The sequence below is a fragment of the Enhydra lutris genome, unplaced genomic scaffold (genome assembly GCF_002288905.1).
Source record: "Enhydra lutris kenyoni isolate GAN:26980312 unplaced genomic scaffold, ASM228890v2 scaffoldscaffold65, whole genome shotgun sequence".
NCBI classification, from domain to species: Eukaryota; Metazoa; Chordata; class Mammalia; order Carnivora; family Mustelidae; genus Enhydra; species Enhydra lutris.
In genome coordinates, this window is record NW_019154149.1 from 1,175,618 (window position 1) to 1,190,022 (window position 14,405).

Consider the following 14,405-nt stretch of genomic DNA (forward strand, 5'->3'; position numbering starts at 1 on the left):
AATGAGACATATGAGAGACATATGAGATATGGTAAAGAGTGCATTTGGGAGACCCAGAAAAGTGAGAGAATGGGTCAGAAGCAGCCCTTGAAAAAGCAGACAAATTCCTTGAGAAACACAATTCAATAAAACTGACACAAGAAAAGAGTCTTATATGAGTGTAAGAAATGAAACTTGTTATTAAAAAGTTAAACTGCAGACCTAAATGGCTTCACTGGTAAGTTCTTTCAAACACTTAAAGAAGAAATAACACTGATCTTTAACAAACACTTCCAAAGCTCAGAAAAAAGGGGATATTTGTTATCTTATTTTATGAAGCCAGCATAACCAAAACCTGAAAGAAATTATAAGAAATGAAAATCACATAATAATAATAATAAAAGGGGCAGGAAGGAAATTTGGGAGGTGATGGATATGTCTTTGGTCTTGATGGTGGTGATTGTTTCACAGGTATATACTTATCCCCAAACTCATCAAATTATATACATTAAATATGTACAGCTTTTAACATGTAAGCCATAACTTAATAAAGTAGCTTAAAAAGAAATGAAAATTATAAACAATGATATATATGTTTGAATCCAATCCAGTGATATTTAACAATGATTATACATCTCAACAAAGTGGGTTTATGGGAAGATCAATTAGTGTAATTAGGCATATTAACAAGAAAAGCTAGAAAATTATAGATGCAGAAAAGGCATTTAATAAATTGCACTCCTACTTGATGTTAAAAAAAAACTCATAGCCAGAAACAAACAAACAAACAAAAACAAAACAAAAAAACAAACTCATAGATAACTTGGAAGCAAAGGCAACTTTCTTAGTCTGAGTAAGTAGTGGCTCCAAAAAAAATCATTAATTTTTTATTTAAATCATTATTTTTTAATTTCCCCTGAGATCATGAATAAGACAAGGATATCAGCTAGCAATGCATCTATTTAATGCTGTCCTGGAGGCCCTAGACAGTGTAATCAAGCAAGGAAAACATAGAAAAGGCAAAAGGAGTAAAAATGAAGAAAGAAAAACTATCATTTACAAAAGACATGATTATACATAAGAAATCCAAAAGAACTTACAAATAATGTGAACTAATAACTGTACTTAACAATATTGATATAAAGTTAAAATGTAAAAATCAATTTATATAGATCAGGACGAGTAAGAAAAATTTTTAATTTATAATACTACCTAAAAGACATCAAATAGTTAAGAAAAAATTTAACAAAAGATCTGTAAGGTATTCACACTGAAAACTAGAAAATATTATTGAGAGAAATTAAAGAAAACCTAAATAAATATAGGGATATACCATGTTCATAGGCTAGAATCTCAATATTGTTAATACTGTTTTTTTTTTTATAGGAAGTAGGATTTATGGGTGGGCATGAATAGGGAGAGGGCAGTGCCAAAGTTCTCAAGAGTGCAGAACCCGCCGTTTGTCCAAAGGGACATGATTTGACCCCATAACCATCGTGGATGAACCAATTTAAAAATTGTGTACTTCAATATCTTCAAATTCATCCACATCAAACTTAGTAAAGCCTCAATTCCTGGAAGTGTGGATCTTCTGGTGGCCAGGGAATTTGAACGTGGTCCTGCATAGGGCCTCAATTACATGCTCTTTGTTCTGTAGCTCGGTACTGACGGACATGAAGACTTGGCCAATATGGACCCTGGCCACTGTGCCTTGGGCTTTGCAAAGGTATACTGCATACCTGTCTGGAGCCTAGTTTGGAGATAGCATAAGGTCAGACATCAATGTCCACTGGAAAGGGCTATCTCCAAGGGCAACCCATACAATCAACAGGCTGTTGTATAGGGCAACCCATACAATCAACAGGCTGCGTACACGATCAAGGAGGGTAGTGTTTGCTGCCATTGTACACTGGGACCCCATTGGGTACACTGTTAATATGCCAATTCCTCCTTGATTTATGGAGTCAATGAAATCCAAATAAAAACTGTAACTGGTTTGTTATGAAAACTGACAAGCCAATATTGAAATTTATATGGCTACACAAAAGGTCAAGAATAGCCAAGGCAATTTTAAAGAATAAAGCTGAAGGAATTACACAACCAGGTATCAAGACCTACTATACAGCTTTAACAAGACAGTGTGCTTTTGGGGTCAGCATAGATAAATACATCAGTGAAACAAAATAAAAAGTATAGGAACAAACCACAATTATATAATCTCCTGATTTTTTATATCTTTTTAAAACAGATTTTATTTATTTATTTGGCAGAGAGAGAGAGAGGGCACAAGCAGGGGGAGAAGCAGGCAGAGGGAGAGGGAGAAGCAGGCTCCCCACTAAGTGGGGATTCCAATGTGAGGCTTGATCCCAGCACCCTGGGATCATGACCTGAGCCAAAGGCAGACACTTAACCAACTGAGCCACCCAGGTGCCCCTGATTTTTGCATATTTAGGTTATATCCTACTGAGATTATTCAGAGTCAAAATTTACTTGAATTCTTTCTCTGTGATCAAGTTATCAATCTGATACACAAGATCATTTGTTTTTGTATGCATTCAACTTAAGATTTGCTTTTCTTAAATCTTTTTTGGATATGTCAGATATGTACATGATTCAAAAGTCAAAACTATATTAAAAGAGTAGAAATTATTATTTTTTAAAGATTTTATTTATTTTAGAGTGAGATAGAGAGTATGAGTTGAAGGAGGGGCAGAGGGAGAGGGAGAGAGAGAATTCCAAGAAACACACACTCTGCCTTCTTGCCTATTACCATAGGTGAGTTTTCCTTGCTCCTGTCTAATGCCAGTTACATATCAGATCCCTCCATTCTCACCCACTGAAGCACATGATTCCAAAAAGTTTGCCTCTCTCTTCTGTATCATCAGTGTTTTATTCTGCATCAGGTCTTTCCCATCAGCATAAAAACATGCTGTTATTTCTCCCACGAGAGATACAGAGACTCCTTTAGGATGAAGATACTTGAGCAACATAGAGATGGGAAGGGAGATGGGGGAAAAAAATACACCTTCTCCTCTTAACGAAGAAATGGAGATATTCTCTGTTGATTATTTTGAAGTACACTCACCTGATAATGGTGCTTTCACCAGTGGTTCTCAAATTTTGGTGTGCAGCAGAACCACCTGAGGGCTTGTTAAAGTAAAGATTTCTGATTCTGTAGGTCTTGGAGTTGTATGTAGGTGCCAAGTTCTGCCTTCCAACATATCCCCCAAGTGATACTAATCTTGCTGTCCCAGGAACTTCACTTTCAAAACTGCTGCCTAAGGGGCGCCTGGGTGGCTCATTGGGTTAAAGCCTCTGCCTTCAGCTCGGGTCATGATCTCAGGGTCCTGGGATCGAGCCCCGCATCGGGCTCTCTGCTCTGCGGGGAGCCTGCTTCCTCCTCTCTCTCTGCCTGCCTCTCTGCCTACTTGTGATTTCTCTCTGTCAAATAAATAAAATCTTAAAAAAAAAAAAAACTGCTGCTTAACTCCGTCTTTTTCCATTTGATATACCATGTCTTAACACAATCTGCATTAATTGAGCATTTGTCAGTAAACTTCAAATAGGAAAATGATCTTTCTTTCCCATTATGAAATACACTATCTTAAGAAAACCACACTTCTCTTTATCTCAGTCCCCACCACCTACCAACTACTGCTTGATTTCTTTATTCCTCTCTGAAACAAAATCTCTCAAGAGTTGCCTATATCTGCTGTCTCTAATTCCTCTACTTAGTCTTCCTTAAACTCATGTGAAACAGACTTTGACTCCATCCACTCCACCACACTGCTCTCATCAAAGTCTACAATGACCTCAGTATTGATAAGCCTTCAAGTGTAAGCTCTCATCTTATTGACCTATTGGCAGTGTTTAGCCATGGATCACATCTTCTTCTTTTCCTCCAGATTTCCAGAACATCATACACTTTGGGTTTCCCTCCTACCTCACTTGACATTAGCTGTCTCCTTTGCTGGTTCTCTTTTTTCCTACATCAATTTTGGTATGCCCCCAAAGATTACTCCATGGTCTTCTTCTTTATCTTATTCATTCTATCCTGTAGTTTTCAATACCATCTATAGCTGACAATTCCCAAATCTTTATCTTGCAGCCCTGGATTCCTGACCCCTATATCCAATGACATAGTCAACATCTCCATTGAGCATCTAATAATTATGTCAAATTCAACATGGCTAATTCGTGTTCATCCCTTCAAATCTGCTCCTCCTGCAGCCTTCCCTAGATCAGTACTGAGAAAAATTCTATCCTTCCAGCTCTTCCTGGATTCCTCTCTTTCTTTTATACCTTGCATCCAATCTGTTAAGATATCCTATCAACACTTCCTTCAAAATATCCGCAGAATCAGACCTTCTTTTATTTTTAAGATTTATTTATTTATTTGACAGAGATCACAAGTAGGCAGAGAGCCAGGCAGGGGGTGGGGAGCAGGCTCCCCACTAAGCAGAGAGCCCAAAGCAGGGTTCAATCCCAGGACTCTGAGATCATGACCTAAGCCGAAGGCAGAGGCTTAACCCACTGAGCCACCCAGGTGCCCCAGAATCAGACCTTCTTAACATCACTTCTCACCTGATTCCACTCTGGTTTGACCTACCTACATTGCTGCAACAGGCTCATCACTGGTGTCACTGTTCCTCCTCTTGCCATTCTAAAGTTTATTCTCAACACAACAACCTAAGTGATTCTATTAAAACACAAGCCAGGTCCCACCTCTCTTCTGCTCAAAACCCCACACCAGCTCCCATCTCATACAGAGAAAGCCCAAGTCCTCACCATGGCCTAGAAGACCCTATCTATCCTCTGGCCCTGCCCACCCCTCTCACTCCTCACCTCCTACCCTTCCCCCTTGCCCTCTGAATCAGCCACCCAGGCCTCTTTGCTGTTCCACAAACATCAGGCACATTACTATCTTATGACCTTTGTTGTAGCTGTCCCCTCTGCTGGAATGCACTTCCCATGGATATCAGCTCAGCTAATGCCTTCACATCTTTCCTCAAACCGTCCTTGCTTAATGAATTCTATCTTGACTATTCAGTAAGTGCAATCCCTTCAGAGCCACCCTGAACTGCTCTCCTTCTGCTCTACTTTTTAGTTTTTTCCATAGTATTTATGACATCCTAACATACCACATTATTTATTACACCTATTGTTTCTTCTCTGTTTTATCCTTAACACATGCTACATTCCAAGGAGAAATAGAAAGAAAGCTCTTCTCTCCATAAGACTCTGCCTGGTCTATGGGGTCAATCACAGGAATAGGCACTCTACTCACTTATCCATCACTAAGATTCTGCCCCTAGCAGCCAGACTCAAACCTAACCAGGCCCCATGCCAGATGTAATGAACCTATGAAAATGGATGCCTAGTTATGTCTAAATCTTAGTTTTTACTCACATACTAACTTCTACTACATATAGAAATGTTCCATGCTCATGGATTGGAAGAATAAATATTGTGAAAATGTCTATGCTACCTAAAGCAATCTACACATCTAATGCAATCCCTATCAAATCCCATCCATTTTTTTTAAAGAAATGGAACAAATAATCCTAAAATTTATATGGAACAAGAAAAGACCTTGAATAGCCAAAGGAATATTGAAAAAGAAAGCCAAAGTTGGTGGTATCATAATTCCGGACTTCAAGCTCTATTACAAAGCTGTCATCATCAAGACAGTATGGTACTGGCACAAAAACAGACACATAGATCAATGGAACAGAATAGAGAGCGTAGAAATGGACCCTCAACTCTATGGTCAACTAATCTTCAACAAAGCAGGTAAGAATGTCCAATGGAAAAAAGACAGCCTCTTCAACAAATGGTGTTGGGAAAATTGGACAGCCACATGCAGAAAAATGAAATTGGACCATTTCCTTACACGACACACAAAAATAGACTCAAAATGGATGAAGGACCTCAATGTGAGAAAGGAATCCATCAAAATCCTTGAGGAGAACACAGGCAGCAACCTCTCCGACCTCAGCCGCAGCAACATCTTCCTAGGAATATTGCCAAAGCAAAGGAAACAAGGGCAAAAATGAACTATTGGGACTTCATCAAGATCAAAAGCTTTTGCACAGCAAAGGAAACAGTTAACAAAACCAAAAGACAACTGACAGAATGGGAGAAGATATTTGCAAACAACATATCAGATAAAGGGCTAGTATCCAAAATCTATAAAGAGCTTAGCAAACTCAACACCCAAAGAACAAATAATCCAATCAAGAAATGGGCAGAGGACATGAACAGACATTTCTGCCAAGAAGACATCCAGATGGCCAACAGACACATGAAAAAGTTCTCCACATCACTCGGCATCAGGGAAATACAAATCAAAACCACAGTTAAATACCACCTCACACAGGTCAGAATGGCTAAAATGAACAAGTCAGGAAATGACAGACGCTGGCGAGCATGCAGAGAAAGGGGAACCCTCCTACACTGTTGGTGGGAATGCAAGGTGGTGCAACCACTCTGGAAAACAGCATGGAGGTTCCTCAATAAGTTGAAAATAGAGCTACCTTATGACCCAGCAATTGCACTGCTGGGTATTTACCCTAAGGATACAAACGTAGTGATCTGAAGGGGCACCCAAATGTTTATAGCAGCAATGTCCACAATAGCCAAACTATGGAAAGAACCTAGATGTCCATCAACAGATGGATAAAGAAGAAGTGGTATATATATACAATGGAATACTATACAGCCACCAAAAGAAATGAACTCTTTCCATTTGCGACAACGTGGATGGAGCTAGAGGGTATTATGCTTAGCGAAATAAGTCAATCAGAGAAAGACAACTATCATATGATCTCCCTGATATGAGAAAGTGGAGATGCAATGTGGGGGATTTTGGGGGTAGGAAGGGAGGTAGATAAACCATAAGAGACTCTTAATCTCACACAAAAAAAACTGAGGGTTGCCAGGGGTAGGGGGGTAGGGAGAGGGTGGTGGGGTTATGGACATTGGGGAGGGTATGTGCTATGGTGAGTGCTGTGAAGTGTGTAAACCTGGCAATTCACAGACCTGTACCCCTGGGGCTAATAATACATTATATGTTTATAAAAAAATAAAATAAGGTGATTGGATTAGACAACTTTTGGTCTTTTCCAATTCTAAATATTCTTATTACATTTACATTTAGCTCAGATGGTTAAAGTCCATTTTCCAATGCACTAGTTATTGCTAATGCTTTTTCCAAGTATGACCCTCTACTTAAAAAAATTGTAAGTCAAATTGTCTAAAAGCTATTCTGTAAGCTATTTTATCATGAACATGCATCCCAAGTCTGTCTATACTTGAGTGAAGGACTTAACATTCTGACTGATCAATCATTCAGTTCATTGGGTGATTTTTTCACCCTCCAGTGAATCAACTGGTCATTTGATTAAATAGTCTAAATAAACCAAATATGGAAGAATGTTCTGGAAGGTCATCTCCTAACTGCAGCAAGACACTGTGGCCTACATAAAAGTGAAAATGAACAAGTATTTTCAGGCTATATTTACCTATCCATTGTCTAACACATTACTTGGCAAGGCATACAAATGTCAGTCAGCCCAAAACTCTTTTCCCAGCCTTGGTGCTCAACTAAGACAAAGTAGACCGAATATTTGGGAGTTATAATGCTTTCCCTAGGTGATGCTAGTCTACATGACCTAATTTTTGGTGTTATTTTTTTAAAAACTTTTATTTTGAAATAATTATAGATTCATAGGAAGTTGTAAAGATAGAACAGAGGGGTCCTACATATTCATCACCTAGTTTTACCCAATGGTTACATCTCACATACCCATAGTTCAATATCAAAACCAGGAAATTCACATCAGTACAATGTGTGTGCATAGTTCTGTCATTTTATCACATGTGTAGGTTCACTGTTACCATTACAGCAGTCCAGATACAGAACTACTCCCTCACCCCAAAGATCTCTTAGTGCTACTCCTTTATGGTTATAGTCGCCCCCTCCTCTCTACATTACCTGTGTTCAATTCTTGAAAGAATAAACTGCCCCAGGGGCACCCAAGTGCCTCAGTCGGTTAAGGTTAAGTGTCTGCCTTCAGCTCAGGTCATGATCCTGATGTCCTGAGATGGAGACCTGTGTCAGACTCCCTGGTCAGCAAGGGGTTTCCTTCTCCCTCTCCCTCTGCTCTTCCTCTCTGCTTGTGTTCTCTCTCACACACATGTTCTCTCTTTCTCTCAAATAAATAAATAAAATCTTAAAAAAAAAAGAAGAAACTGCTGCAGATGGAATTTCCCTACTGTGACACACATATCTCTAAAAATTCCAAGAACAGATCTCCTTCATTTTCATAACCAAGAAACCCCTGACAACTCATCAAAGCTGCTTTGAACCTGAGCTCACAGCTATCAATCTGTTTTATTGCCATTTAAAACAACAACAACAACAACCTAAGATGTATCAGAGCCTTTCTAGGAATATTTAACATTCAAATATATCTTAATTAACTTATTATATTCTTGTTCTGGTTGAAGCATGGATTTTACAAAATCCCCTTAGTAAGTGATTGTTTAAAATGCCTGCTCCAATGACCTAGTTACATGCTCAATAAGACAATGCAATCTGGATCCAGGGCTCTGAGGAATAACATTTGATCCCTTTTTCTCTCCAATGTGAAAGAAGAGTCATCCAGTGTAAAAAAAGAGAAAGAGCTATGGGTCATAAGTATCTAAAATACAAAGCATCTCATTACAATGAGAACATTCCCTCTGGGTTACATCTCCCAATCTCCACCAGTTTTCTTCTCTTCTCCTACTCTACGTCCTTCTACTTTTCCAACCTATCAGATTTCTTTTCTCCCTTACCCACAATAATCTACCCCCCTAAAGACACTAAAGTCAATTCTATCCACAGAAATTCTATTAGCTATCTCAAACATTTCAAAGATATGCATATATGATATTTATAATAAAAATGATACTCAAGTATACGTAGAGTTGTATCATCTTTTTCACACTACACGTGAATATTTTCCCATGTCATTAAACATTTCATTATTCTTAAAGATTTAATATGGAAAAATCTGTCAAAAGAGTAGATTGAGCTGAAGTAGACCCATGCCTTATGCTAAAAATATATAGGAATATTGGATAAAATACAATACTCAAATTTTAATACATAGATTAGTTTGAAAGGAAAGTAAATTTCCAGGGGTTATAAGGGAAGAAAGTAATCAGATCCAGAGTTAGGGTGACTGCTTGGGTTTAGCAAGTCCTGCATCCAAGAAAACCCCTCTGTTCTGGACAACCAGGACAGTGGTTTTCCTTGCCTAGAGCAGTAAAGTTAAGGGAAGCTGATATACAATAGACTTGTTATAGACTCTAAGTGCTGGATATAACACTCTTAACTGTCTTATTAGTCCCAATTGTTTGTTAATTCCCTTGTATTTTCTATGCAAATGAAAATATTGTTTGCAAATGAGAGATTTCCTCTTTTAGTCTTTAAAGGATATTTGTTTCTCTTAAATGATTTCCTTGGCTAGGTGCTCCAGTATTATGTTAAACAGCTGTGGGAGTGTCTGGTTGGCTCAGTTGATGGAGCATGCTACTCTTGATCTTGGGGTCTTGGGTTTGAGCCCCACATTGGGGATAGAGTTTAGTTAAACAAAACAAAACAAAAAATATATAGTAGCTGCCGTACCAGCCTTCATTTCCCTGTTCCTGACCTTAAAGGGAACACCTCTAAGTTGTCTTCATTAATACTTACTCTTTATTTTCTTTTAAACGGTTAAGGGAGTTTCTGTCTATTTCTAGTTTGCTAAGATTTCCTTAAATCATAAATTGGTGACAGGCATCTGGGTGGCTCAGTGTGTTAAGCATCTGACTTCAGCTCAGGTCATGATCCCAGGGGTCTTGAGATGGAGCCCCAGGTTGGACTCCCTGCTCGGCGGGGAGTCTGCTTCTCCCTTGCCCTCTGCCTGCCATTCATTATCCCCTGCTTGTTCTCTCCCTCTGTCTCTCTCTCTCTGTCAAATAAACAAATAAATAAATAAAATCATATATGGATATTGATATTTATCAATTGCTTTCTTCTGAAAATCATGTAATTTTTCTCCTTCAGTTCATTAATGTAATTATATTCTTATGCATTCCAGCATTGAAACATCCTTGTACTGCTGGAACAAAGCCTACTTAATACATAGTTGGCTTCAGTACACACACACACACACACACACACATACACACACACACACACACAAACACACATGTGTGGGATTTTTGTCTCTATGCCTTAAGTTAAATTGGCTTCTAATATTCTTAATATTCTTGTGTTATCTTCTGGTTGTGATCTCTACAGCACACCAACCTCATAAAGATGGGCAGCTTTTCCTGTTATTCTACTTTCTGAAACAATTTGTGTAAGATTTGGATTATCTGTTCCTGAAATTTTGGTAATACTCACCTTTTGAAAATGGGGCCTGACTCTGGGGGCAATAAGGGGAAAGTAAAGAGTGCAACTAGAAACCCTTACCCTAACCATCTGTAGGCCCTGGCCAACGTCTGCATTTCCCTTCAGGTATTAACCTTGCCCTAAGGCTTTTGAAGATTTGACACTGAGTTCCATTAATTTCTCCATCACTTTGTTGGCATTGGCAGTGAGTAAGGGACAGGGGGGACTAGGTAGGTAGAGATAGAGGGGCTATGTGATCACGCTCACAGAAATCCCAAAAATGCAGAGGTGTAAGGAAACCAGAGATAAGGGAACATACCAGACCACCTTGCCCCAGGTGTCTGAGAAGGGGAGTCTTATTTATGATGGTCTCCTGTGGTCAACAGAAAATAACCAGGCCCTAAAAAAGAAGTAAGCCATCAAAAATGTTATCATTAGTCCTCAATCAATGGTGCAGCCAGTGGAAAGGTTAAAAAGATTTGAGTTTCCTGGTTAGCTTTCAATAAAAGACCAACACTACAAGTCCTCAGTGGCAACCCCGTTGGGACCCCTCTCACTCCAAACTTTTTCTGTAGTCTTGCTTAATAAAATTCTATCATTTTATTCACTCCCTTTGCTCTGCAAGTTTCATTCTTCAACTCCATGAGACAAGAACCTTGCTCTCCCTGCTTCATTTTGGAGCCAAAACCAAGGATCACTCCCACTGAAGGGTGAGTAAAAGCAGCCTCTTTCCTCAAAAGAAGGAAATGTTGGCCTAACCCTACCCAGTTCTCTTTTCTGTTCATTTGCTTTTCTTAAATGGCTCTCTCCTACCTCAGGGACTTTGCCTATAGTAGGGCCCTTCCAACCTTTGAGGATCAGTATTCCCTTTTAATCAGGGATTCATTTCAGGATTTAGAATCACTTTTTATCCTCCACAGTTCCTTTTCAAAGCACCTGGGAATTTTGTGGGATCAATAGTTCAATAGGTCCTGCCAACTTTGTTATCTGGGAGAAGAATGTTGCCTAAGTAGATAAGACTTTTTCATTTAAAAGTGTCTTTGGCAAAAACTTAGTTCAAGAGGAAAATCTTTTCCTCGTTTAGGTGGACTGGTAAGACATATGTTTTTCTGTTAGGTATAACTTAGGTTTAGTCACTACCAGGAATTATAACCCAAGTTATCAGCAAGCAGGATTAGAGCTCTTTATATGATCAATTGGAGGCATCCCAATATTTCCTGGGCATTTACTATCCTTGGAATACTTTGGGCAGTAAGGAAGGAATTAGAAACCCCAGCCAATGTTTTGATTGGTTGTATTAGCAGCTGGGGCTTTAATGGGTCATATAGATGAGTTTTTCTTGTTTCAACAACAAAAATATCAAAGTATGTAGATGCTAAATCTCAGGGTCTGCACCCCTCAAACAGGGCCATGCTTACAAATGGGATCTCAGGTATAAGGACAGGAAAAGCCCTCGAGGGGTAAGGCAAGGACTCTTAATTGAAATTGGCTTATAATTGGCCTGACTGCTGAGGTACCATCAAGCAAATTTACATGACCAAACAGTGAGAACTCAATCACAGAGCTCTTTTTTTATTTATTTTTTAAATTTCTTTTCAGTGTTCCATATGCACCACACCCAGTGCTCCATGCAATATGTGCCCTCCATAATACCCACCACCAGGCTCACCCAACCTCCTACCCCCCTCCTCTCCAAAACCCTCAGTTTGTTTCTCAGAGTCCACAGTCTCTCATGGTTCGTCTCCCCCTCCACAAAGCTCTTAAGAAAAAGGTCTTTAAAAGGATTCCCTGCTTTGTGTTAAGGTTCACTGTTGGGGGTTGGCACACAGAAGGACTGGCATTCTAGCACTCTGAACCTGCTCTTTGGTTACCATTGGTGGCCTTGGGTGTCTCAGAGACACATAAAAGGATAGAGACCAGCTCTGGGGGGGTGTCACACCCCAGGGAAGCCGCATCCATAAATAGCACATGCCTCCCACTGAGAGAACCTAGCTGTCTCATTCACATTCTTAGCCTTCTAAAGAGATATTAAAGTTTAATCTCACGCCAAGCCCCTGGGGAAGAAACCTCAGGAGACAAGGAGGATCAGCTGACTGACTGGTAAGAGTGGCTATTCCCCAAAGATACAGATGTAGTGAAAAGAAGGGCCATCTGTACCCCAATGTTTATAGCAGCAATGGCCACAGTCGCCAAACTGTGGAAAGAACCAAGATGCCCTTCAACGGATGAATGGATAAGGAAGATGTGGTCCATATACACTATGGTGTATTATGCCTCCATCAGAAAGGATGAATACCCAACTTTTGTAGCAACATGGATGGGACTGGAAGAGACTATGCTGAGGGAAATGTCAAGCAGAGAGAGTCAATTATCATATGGTTTCACTGATTTGTGGAGCATAACAAATAGCATGGAGGACAAGGGGAGTTAGAGAGGAGAAGGGAGTTGAGGGAAATTGGAAGAGGAGGTGAACCATGAGAAACTATGGACTCCGAAAAACAATCTGAGGGTTTTGAAGGGGCGGGGGGGTGGGAGGTTGGGGGAACCAGGTGGTGGGTATTAGAGAGGGCACGGATTGCATGGAGCACTGGGTGTGGTGCAAAAACAATGAATACTGTTACACTGAAAATAAATTTAAAAAATTTTTTAAAAAGTGGCTATCCCCACTGTTCTGATCCCTCCTCAACCCAAGATGTTAGGCCAGTCTTTCACCTTGGGTAGGCAAACCAGGGGATGACTTGGTTCACAGGGGAGAGCTAATATGTAGGGACACCTCCATAGTCACCTCTCTATAACAGGTACGGGGTAACACCTACCGGGATCACAAGATGGGAAGCCATTCTACATGGGGATTCCTCTTTATTGGGTAGGGCAAAATTGGGGAATTTCCCCTTGTAAAACTTTTCTAGTGTTTTCCAGGGATTAAATACCACGGGTTCTTCAAGGCAAGGTAAAATAAAGTGTGACCTCCATGGCAAGGCATGGTCTCTTCTTCAATTCCCAAAGACTCTCCCTTGGGGTGCCTTTTAATCCACTGGAAACAATCTGGACTGCAAACTTTAGGAAAGGACCAAGCTCCTGTAACACTCACTGCATGGCCTTAATGGGATCTATCAGGCCTATAGATCTATAGATAGATAGATCTATCTATCTATCTATCTATCTACTCTTCTGTAGGAAAACAGGGTCACTAGATGGAGGTAACCTAAGTCCACCCAGGCTTTGAGGGCTCTAATTCAGGACCCGGACCTAGGGACCTCTTGCAGAACATGTTTGGTCATAACCAGACCAGTAAACTCCCTCCTGATGTATCGGATGATAATTACCTAAACAGGCCTTCTCTGAATAAACCCAGGTTGCTGGAGAAAACACAGGCTCTCCCTGGCAAAGGGGATGCCAACACTCTCTCACTGATCCTCCTAATAGATGTGGGGGCTTTTCCCTCATTCATTTACCAGGTTAATGGCTATAATTGGAGCCAACTGTGGTTAGTCTACCTCAGGATGGGGAATTTAAGGAATATTCCCAAGCAGTCGTTTAAACTCTCTTTGTTTCGGGGAAGTTCTCTGTCTTCTCTGGCCTGACATGGACTGCCTAATCCCACTTGTTGGTGAAAAAAACATGGCTTTTGCTCATCTGTCCAAGTGGATGAGATTTAGAACCGGGAACACTTTTTCTCTGCCTTCTGGCTGCATTTTGCCTTCTCTGTCTCCCCCACCCCCTCCTGTTTCTGTACCACCTTGGATAAGGCCTGCATACACCACTCACCTCAGATTTCCCCACCAGTGTCTCAGATAAAAATTGACAATGGGGAACAAACTGACTTTTAAAAGTGGACCCAGGGAGGAGTCAAGATGGCGGAGAAGTAGCAGCTGAGACTACCTCAGGTAGCGGGAGATCAGCTAGATAGCTTATCTAAAGACTGCAAACACCTACAGATCCAACGGGAGATCGAAGAGAAGAACAGCAACTCTAGAAACAGAAAATCAACCACTTTCTG